Source organism: Dermacentor silvarum, chromosome 2, assembly GCF_013339745.2.
Source record: "Dermacentor silvarum isolate Dsil-2018 chromosome 2, BIME_Dsil_1.4, whole genome shotgun sequence".
Classification (NCBI taxonomy): Eukaryota; Metazoa; Arthropoda; class Arachnida; order Ixodida; family Ixodidae; genus Dermacentor; species Dermacentor silvarum.
In genome coordinates this window covers 51516059-51526551 of record NC_051155.1, presented here as the reverse complement: position 1 = coordinate 51526551, position 10493 = coordinate 51516059, and positions in this window count along the sequence as shown.

Here is a 10493-nt window from a genome sequence, read left to right as displayed (position 1 = left end):
TGCGTGACGTCATACGTCCACAGTCACTCGACGGTTCACGCTTACTGTATGTTGCCTAGCACATTAGACATCTTAGCCTTTTTGTGCAGTATTTATATTCACACCAACCATATATAAGCGCACACTGAACACCAAGCCTCCTCAAACGACATGTTAGATCAGTCTAGCTTTAGTGTGTCAATAAGTTCCCTATCCAAAGGGTGACGAAAGAAAGTTGCGCATTTAAAAGCAACTCATAATGCTTTTCTGGTCGTCGAACACTTGAACATTACCTTCCATTTGTTTAAGAACTTTATGCGCTATGGCAGGTTTTCAAACTCGCAACGTTTAAGGGACCGTCGGATGATCCCCATTGCACACGCGCCCCTGTATGCGCCCAGGTTAGTGCTCGTTTTAACGCGATGTGCCCGGTTCATGATGACAATCAACTTGGGGATCGCATGCCTCCTTATCAAATGGTTGTTTTGGCAAGTAAAACCCCGAAATTCAATTCCATTCAGCGCATGCACTCCCATGTTCGAGGAAGCCAGTGCCCGCTATGTGCCGCATTCACATGCATCTTTCACAGAAGCTGCGCAGCTTTGCCTTAAGGTGTTTATGAGCGTTCAAGCTCATGATAAGTTTGAGCCGAAGCTTGATGTGTGACACGATGTTGCAGCACGAAATGGAATTTTCCTCCGCTCGTTGGACAGTGCGTGACGCACGGCACTCGTGTTTGCATGCAATCTTCCAACGCTTAGAGGCACGTCGCTCAATGTTGAAGGGTGCGTTGATCAATAAAGAGTTCTATCTTCAGGTACGTGTGACATGCGCAATTTTGGCTCCTTATCTCAGTGGCTTGAAGTTCAATGAAGCGTGATGATATTAAAAGCACTCTTGACACTTACAGAGGCATAGGCGTCGTATCTTCGGTAGGGCGCCGGTGCAGCCGCATAACCTGCGAAGCCTAGATGCGCGTATCCAGCCTGGTTTGGGTGCTGGTCGTCTAGGGCGTAGGCTTCAACGACGACGCAGACGAGCAGGACTTGCAGCTGGGATTATGAGAAAACGCAGTGGATTTTCTGTGGGCCATTTCGTATGCATCAGCTTATAACTCACACAGACTGCTCACGTTAGTATTATGGTCGTTACAGAAAGCTCCGGAAGGCGAATGGCTATCGCCCCTAGCGAGGGATTGCTGTTGTCAGTTGGAAATTTCAAATGCACCCAGAGAGGCATGGGTTACAGCATTTTGCGCCTTGCAATGGATATCTACAAATGTACACCGGTAAACAAAAGTACAACAAGGATGCTTTTTGCGAAAACGTAGACTATTTCTGCAAGGGCAGCATGAAAAGCAAGTGCAGTGCAGTGTTCTCGTAACCAGCTGCAGTTCTCATTTCCAGGCAGCATGAATAAACGTCGAAGTAGTTCGAAGCTGTTCTTGCCGAACAAGGATCCGCATATTTTGTTTAGGTGCGTACATCTACGGACAACTTTCAACGCTGCTTTGTGATTGTTCGTGTCTAATGTACAGAGAGGTCCAATGTGAAAGGGAACACTTGAGAGCAGAGCATGTCCTAATTTTCCTCACTCGCAAAAGAAAAATATGGCTGGCTCTCCCGTAATCGAGAGTAGATGTAATCATTAAATGGCTACCATATATATGGCGTCTTTTGCTGCCAGTGGTGCCGCCACTTTCAACCGCATTTCTTGTCGCAACAGTCCAACGCGCTGAGCGTCTGTCGCTACTTTTTCTTCTTGTTGCATCGAAGTAGTCGGCTGCAAGTGTGCGGCCTTAGGTCCCCTTTATCTGCGTTTTGAACGTCGCTATTGGAAATGACAAATAAAACTTCAGCCTACTAGAAGTTACAGTGCATCAGGGATATTGTGAAGAAACATTACGAAGAACTCGGAAGCAATATTTTTTGCAACTTGTTTGGAGAGTAACTAGCGCATTTAATTCGGTCCTCTACAAAAGGATGGGGGCCAGAGAGCGCATTTCACTAAGTTTTGACTGGTTGCCCGGATGATCTCGTTTTTACTCGCAACTTGCCGGTATGTTGCTGTTTTGAGGGCCCGGACAACGGCTCTGGATTTTGGCTCAAGGTCACTCGAAAGTCACCGACAAAGGAAGCGAAAAGCATTTCATACGTAATATCGCCTAGGTTAGTAGCAGAATAATTGTGGATGGTAGCTCCGGCGACTACTGCAGTGCACTGACAATGTCAGTGCAGTGCACTGATATTGCTTCCGTCGCCACCAGTAGCTAGGGCGCTAGCAAACTGATAGACGCACATTTTAATGTTCTCTTTAAGAGTGGACCACATTGTGCCTAAGTAAGGATGCAATGGGACTACTTCTCAATCGGATTGATTGGCTATGCATTTTAGATAAACGCGCTGTCTTGCAGAACAACTTTAAAATGGGGCATAAGACACGCCTCATGGAGCGAGAAAGTGCGGTGTGTTCCGTCCTGTATTTAGGTTCTCTATCAAAGATGCGTGTTTATAAATGACAAGGCTATGATATACTCAGTAGTCGCCGAAGCATGATGGAGGCGAATACATTAAATTTCCTGAACAGCCCAAGTTTGTAATAAACTACATTTGCACAAAATCTGGAGACCTTTAGGCCAAACCTTGATATGAACAATGGAACGGGTACATATGGCAACTGATTCATGCGTTTCTCCGAAAAGGCTATCATAACTAGCCTCACCTTTAGAAACATTTCGGCTGTTTCAGCGAAGCTCCCTCAAGTAGTCGATGCAGCTACTATCCACAAAGTGACGCAGGAGGGGAAGCGAATGTCTTCTGTGTGTCTCTGGCGGCACGGAGTGGGCTTTTATACTGGACACAGCGACACCTGTCTACCTTTTGTGACACGCCGTTGCAGAGCTCTTTGCTGTTGTGCAGTGTTCGCTTTGCCTTTCCATCTTGCAAAACTGCAATGTCGTGCGTCACAGTGGCTCAAGTGCGATTTCCCTCGGAGGTTCTGCTCTGACACACCACAGCGTCTAGGCCAAACGTGCATCGGTATATGCGTGAACAGCGTAAAAAATACACGTGTTGATGGTTCGAACGTTTTTATTGCCTGTAATTCTTCGAAGTACAATACATTGTAAAAAATCATTCGAGAATAGCAAATCAACGTGTTAAAGCACATCATTTGCTAGTAGCGGCTGCAACGGTAGAAAATAGGTCTGCAATTTGGGGACCATTAAGGTTGTACTCTTAATTACTGAGATCATCATGCAACGCATTTAGGGCACATGATGGTTACGTCTAAACCTTCAGGAGTTTAAGAAATTAGCCAGAGAGCGATCGGCTCGCAATTCGAGCCAAATGATCTCCGATGCAAGAAGCGTGGATGGGGTCTAAATCGCATGCCGCCTACTAAATAATTCCTCTTGTCGTAGGAGATTAATTTTACGCGTCGATGCAATTAGAAGAAAAAAGAAAGTGGGGAAGGAAGAGGGCGGGGTACGCGATTGTGCAATATACATTGCTGTATGGCGTTGTGCCCTTGCTATAAACGTCTTCTCGAAAGCGTTGATGTTCTATGTCTTGCATGCCAGCTACACTGCTGAAGAGCATGATGTGCACTCGTACAGCATGTTTCAGTTCCGACAACATTAGAGATCAAGGTATCACCTAGGGAATAAATGTAACGCTGAATGCGAAAAACATTATCAACCGAAATGAGTGAGTGAAAATTTATCTAGATGTCTGGGGCCGAAATCACAATGCATTTTTTTCTTTTTCTGAAGTGCTGTTTGCCAATGGTGGGTTGCTTTTCATAATGACATGTCCAGCATCAGGATTGAGTTGTAACTGCATTTATGAAGAGTTTTAGCGTGAAAACATTACTTTGTGAATAAGGGCGTTGCTATGTAACCTGCAGTACGAGTCACTGACAGGAACACGCCTATACCGTATTTGGAACGTTCACTGCCTGCGTCACTATCTCTGGCCATTCGCCAACTGCTCTGTTTCTTGAGCTTGAGCAGTGCCCATACGAAGTGATCCTGGATATTTACTTCCTTTCCACGCATGTGGCACTAGTGTCCTTCAGCTAAAACTCCGTTTTGCACCTGAGACTGCTGCTTTCTACCCCAACTCGAGTGCGTTTACTCAACTTCGCGTCGAATAGCGCAATTGCTCCCCCAGTACGCTACATACATGTTCGCTTGACGCTCTCGCCTTCTGTCGTTGACGGTGATTACGTTTAATCCGCTAGTCTTGATGTTTTCTTGGCGTACAATGTGATCCTTGCTACCACACGGGGTTGTCGCAGTTGTGAAGAATTAAGCTTATCTGCATTTTAAGAATTTCCAGCGACAACAAAAACACTGGGAAAGGAAGCAAGTGGACAGAATGACGCTGTATAATGCTCCTAATGCACAACAATCTCGCCCATCTTTCAGCTATAAAAGCTTATCTGCCTGTGCTCCAGTTCAGCTTATCCACCAATGCTACTCGTACCTTTTCCTCCCGAGACGACTGTCAAAATATCCTAATTAACATCTGCGGCCTCCTCACTTCCTACGACCCATCGAAAGACAAACTCAGCTTCCACAGTGCATGAACCTAATGCATGTAAAATTCCAAACTTTCCAAGGTAATTATTCCAATTAGCCCGGTGCCTCCGTACACCCCATTTCTATTTTAATGGCAGACGATCTTTTGCTGGAATGGATCACCGGTTGTCTCTTCCACACGGTGCACGATTTGCCTGACGATAGTTCTTCCATTTAACCTCAAGTAGAATGTCATATACCCGCGTTCAATCTGCATGATGTTAACTGAAATGGAAATGAAAGAAACAAATGTTGTCACCTGCAATGGTGACAGCTACCCATTTTCACATAGTGTTGTCGCGTAGCAGTGACGATGAAGCAAACTCATAAAACTGTGAATGACAAAACTGATTCTTTGTTGGGCGAACCTGTGCCCACAAAAGCAAGTTACACTTGAAGCACAACGATAGTGGCGAGCACAGTCGGCGATCGTCGAAATCTGATCAGCGGTGAAACGCGTCGCCTTTTATACATGAGTCATCGAAGGTTCCAGAATAATCCCTGGTGCCCGCGTGTCTTCCAGAAGGTACTAGATAATTCACGTCGCTTCTTTATATTCCCTCTTTCCCGTCACCCAGGGTACGGTAGCCAACCAGACGCATTTCTGGCTAACATACCTGGCTTCTCTTTTCTCCTCCTCCTCTTCCTCCTGATACAGATTACATAAGTGTCGGTGACCACAGACGACCGATAGAAGCATCGATAACGTTCGAGAAGCTTCCGATACATGCAGGCGCGTCCGGCGCCGAGTGATAACGTTTGAAATTTGTTAGCCGGTGAAAAGCAGTCACCGGTGGAAGATGAACAAGTACAGCTCGGTCCATTCTTAGAGGGAACACGCGAGCGCGTGGCCAGTGGTCCGCAGAGCGCTAACTGCTGGCGAGATTTCGAAACACGGAGCACGCGCATAGATTCATTCGGGCGGTGCGTGCCCTGCGTCGTCTGCTACTTCTCCGCCCCAGCGCTATCAAGCGCTCGCCCATCCGGCTTTTTTTTTTTTGGCACTGTGAAGCACTGATACCAACTCTGCCTGCCGCTTGCTGAATAGGCGGACTTGATATGGTTGGATGGGCGAACTTTGTATGCTCGCTGCATCGGGCTTCAATTGTTTTGTCTCTTATGAAAAATGGCCAGTTGCTGCGAGCACTGGGAGAAACATACGACTAGCTTATGGGTTAGCATTGACACAAGGCAGCGGAAGTGACAGGCTTCGTTATCACTTTTGCATAATTCCACAGTTACGGGTTGCTCCACAACCATTATTCGGGCAAATTTTCTCAGCTGTGAGCAGCGCTTGGTCCTATTACCCTTGCACACGTGGACTTTTTTTTAGCGTTTTACAGAGCATGGACTTTTGCGAACACAATACCAGCTTTGCATCCTTTTAAAGTCGTGTGACTAGTACTGTTCCCATATACCCTCTGTCGCAAAAATATATTCAATAAATTTTCTCCGCGTTTACATTCATGTGTCGTTCTATGCCCACCTTACGTCAATGCACGCAGGTGTGGGTGCAACGGAATAATTTTAATAAAACTGCATGTCCAATCAATATCACAAATATCCTAACTATGGAGCTTCTGTGGACGTTGCTTCAACGAACAATTAAGAACCGAGTCGAGAGACTGCAGCGACAAACAAAACTTTCTTTTTTTTCTGCTTGGCAGGCAGTGTGGCGGCTAGATAAATCCCACCGCGGAAAAACGGATGCGTTCTCCGGCGCTTGTCGAGCGCAGGGGCGGAGAAGTACCAGACGAAGCGGGGCACGCGCCGCCCTTACGACTCTATGCGCATGCGCCGCGATTACAAATCTCGCCGCCAGCTAGCGCCGCGCGGGCCGCCGGCCACGCGCTCGCGTGTTCCCTCTAAGAATGGACCGAGCTGTACATGTGTCAATAGTAACGATAACATTAAAAACGTTGCAAGACAAGAAGAAACAATGTCACAAGTTCCGAAAATCTACAGCGGAGTTTGCTGAAATATTGTGCAAGAATCGTCGACACTGGTTGTCAATATAAGCGAATGACCGAGCGCATCAAGACAGCTATTTGCTTTAATAAAATAATCTTTTGCGTGAAGGCGTATCTTGACTACTTTTGGCGCACGAAAGCCGCAAACGAAGAAAAGACAGGACAAGGCGCGTACTCACAAATGAAACCTTTATATTGAAAGGAAAGAAATAAAGAAAACAAAACGTTTTAAATTGAGCACCTGGCGATCCTAAGCAAATTCCACCACGCTGCACGTAAATGTCTGCCTGAACAAAAACGTCGATTTTAAAAAAACTTAGTAACTCAAGAAAGCTTGCAATGCACTATTCAGGATAAAAAAAAGTTCATTATTATCGGCCGTGATACATAATTTCGCGCAAGCCATTATGTCACCATGAGGTATAGAATAGTATGAATCATCTATACCGACGCTAAGCGCGCTACATCCTATAGTATTATCTGTTTTATTGCGATAGCAATTATATGCACACTCCAAAGCAGATTTCTGCCGTCGGCGTCGCCGTCGCCGTCGCCGTGAGGTTCCGTATGACGTCAATGGAGATGAAATCGTCGCCACGCGCCGAACGCTGTATGTGCGAGTGAAAGGGCGCGAGGGACGCAGGCTTTCACGGGGAGTGAACGCACGGCGGAGAACAAACGCGCGTTCTGCGCCGTGCTCGCTTAAGGGCTGCAGAAGTAGGCGTCTCTTTCCTCCTTTACAATCACCATATATGTAGAGCAAACGCGCCTTCTTCCGACGAGCGAAAGGCCTTGTGGGAGGAGGGGGAGGGAAGGAAGGCGACGTTTAGCTGCGGCACCAAGTGCCTATTTATATGAGAGGCTCCGGCAACAGTCACCAACGCCGCACGCATTTTGTGCGAACGCGGGCAAAACGCCGACGGCGTCGACAACACTTCTGCGTGTTGCCGGTGCTGCTGCATGTCGAAATTTATACAGCTGATAAAGCTACTGTCATTTCTCCGTATAGCTCTCTACAAATTTTCTATCGCAATTGATGCTTCGCCTTTCAGGTGAAACTGCGACAACTTTTTTTTAAAAAACTTAACCACCCCTTCGGAATTGCTGACGCGATTGGGATCAAGGATAGTTAGACACTCCAAGTTTTTATAGCGATAGCAATTATATGGACACTTCAACCGGATTTCTGCCATCGGCGTCGCCGTCGTCGTCGCCGTCGCCGTGAGGTTCCCTATAGATAAAATCTTCAACGCGCGCCGTATGCCCGAGCGGAAGCGCTCGGGGACGCGCGCTATCACGGAGAGCGAACGCACTCAATCTCCCACGCGCAAGCAAGGAAGCGGGAAGCCAGCGCCGGAGGGAGCGGGGGGGGGGGGGGGCGCACTTCTACTCTGACAACAACCGCGCTCGCCCCGCGCCGTCTCTTATCTCCCCACGGCTCTGACCTTTATGCGCCGTGCATTCGCCGCTCAGTTTCCGTTGAAGCGATAGACCGCACGTACCTTCGCCGCTGCGGCGTACGCGCTTGCTGCCAGCGTTTTGACAGTCGTTGTCTGCAGTCATTAAGTGTGATCTATTCATGTTTGTTTGTGCGCGCTCACACCACGCTTGTTCATTTAGTTAGTAATAGTCGGGCCACATTTTCCAACGCACGCTACACATGCAATGCTGCCCGGATCGGCAGTGCAGAGCTACAGGTGTGTCCCTTTGTACGCGCTGCCCACGGGAAGCGCTTCTCATCAACACCACCGTTTCACACGCGCCTTCTCGTGGTCATCGAGTCTCTCTTCCTGTCAGTCTACTTACGCCGCAGCACACCTGCTTACTTAATCAGCTCATGTTTACTACAATTCATAGTGCTAGCAAAGCCGCTCACCTTACTTCGTATGACATTGCTGTGTTGCTATCGCATTCATTGCTTCGCCCTTAGGGCGAAACTTGGACATTTTTTGGAGATACCTCGAGGCAACGTTTTGACAGGTTCTCCTTGCTTATACAATTGCCCTGAAGGTCGTATCTAGTTTATGTATCCTAATAGAAAAATCTGTCAACTTAAGAATGCTTTGCGGACTTAACAGCGGAAGTCAGACTTTGAGAATTCAAGTCAGAGCCGAAAAAAAAATCCATGGTGTGCCACGATTTCGCACATTGCTCTTCAAAGTGACATATGACAGAAAAACACGTTTGAACGGTGTTTACAAAACCTTTATTTTATGTATTACTTTGAAATGACTGCTAAAACTGCTTTGAGGTTGCTATGATACTAACTGATGTTTTCCGTATTTATTTGAGAAATGTTTTTGGCCAAAGATAAATCAATGCATGACCCGTGTACGGTAGTTGGTTGACTCTGATCGTTGAAGTAAGTAAACGGGCCCAAACTCTTCCAGGAAGTGGGTCAACCACTGAGTTGTTTCACTTGTTGAGATGTCTACGTTAAAATCGGCGAGGGACTGGCGGCAACGTACGTTGATAAACTAGGAAGTCCGCGCATCTCATAATCAATCATATTGACACGTGTACTTTTTTATCTTTCACGGGCTCACCGATGAAAGATAAACCCTCTTTATCTCAACCGAGAAAGTGTAACAGTGGTGTTGAAGATTAATAAGCAGAATACAAAGATAATGTTCAATAGCCTGGCAAGGGAACAAGAATTCAGGATCGCCAGTCAGCCTCTAGATTCTGTAAAGGAGTACGTTTATCTGCGTCAGTTACTCACAGTCCTAGTTACAGAATGGATACCGAGAGAAAGGAAGCGCAGTCGAGGACAGCAGAAAACTAGGAGAAACTGATCATGAGAAAGAAATTCAGAGAAGAATAAAATTGGGTTGGAGTGCATACAGGAGGCACAACCAAACTCGGACTTGCTGAAACGCTTACCACGGTCGTTGAAACGGAAAGTGTACAAGCAATGCATTCTACCGGTGCTAATATATGGGGAATAAACTTGGATGTCAACAAATAAGCTCGAGAACAAGTAACGGATTGCTGCAAAAGAGCGACGGAACGAAAAATGCTAGGCCTAAGGTTAAAAGACAGGAAGAGAGCGGTGTGGAACAGAAAGCAAACGGGGATAGCCGATATTCTAGTTGACATTAAGAGGGAAAAAATGTAGCTGGGCAGGTAGTGTAATGCGTAGGATGGTTAACCGATGGACCATTAAAGTTACAGAATGGATAACGAGAGAAGGGAAGCGCAGTCGAGGACAGCAGAAAACTAGGTGGGGTGACGAAGTTAGGAAATTTGCAGGCGCAAGTCTGAATCAGCTAGCGCGCGAAAGGGGTAATTGGAGATTGCACGGAGAGGCCTTCGTCCTGCAATGGACATAAATGTAGGCTGATGATGATGATGATAATGATGATGATGCAACAAGCGCACACAAAGAAAACATTCAGAACCCTTCCGCTGTTGTGAAAATTGGGGGAAGCGAAGCTTGTGGAAAGACCACACTGTCGCAGGCGCTCCTCTTTGTTTGCCCTAAACTCGGGGTCAGCGGCTATTCATTGACGTTTGGCCTAAACATAGCGCTCCCCCAGCTCGGGGTCCGCGGCGCTTAGCTGACGTTTCGTCTGGGCCTCAGAGTCCCTCACGCTAGAATCGGATGACAAGCTTCGCTTACCCCCATTTTCTCGACAGAAGAAGGGCTGGTTATTTTGTATCTTTGGGTGTCACACGTGACAAGGGTAGTTCAAGGGCGCGTACAGGCCCCTGAGCCCACAGTGGCATGTGCCATTGAGCATGGACCCTTTCTGCACTACCACCAGGATCGGCCCACATCACAGGGGTATGTGCCATTGAGCTTGGACCCTTTGTGCACTATCACCAGGATCGGCCCACTTTTCTGCGTGACACCACCACCACCACGACCACCGCCGAAACTTGTGAGCCTATAAACCTTCGTTTAAAATAATGGAAACAGGTTGTGGTTACATATGTACTCTATATGTATATACTCTATA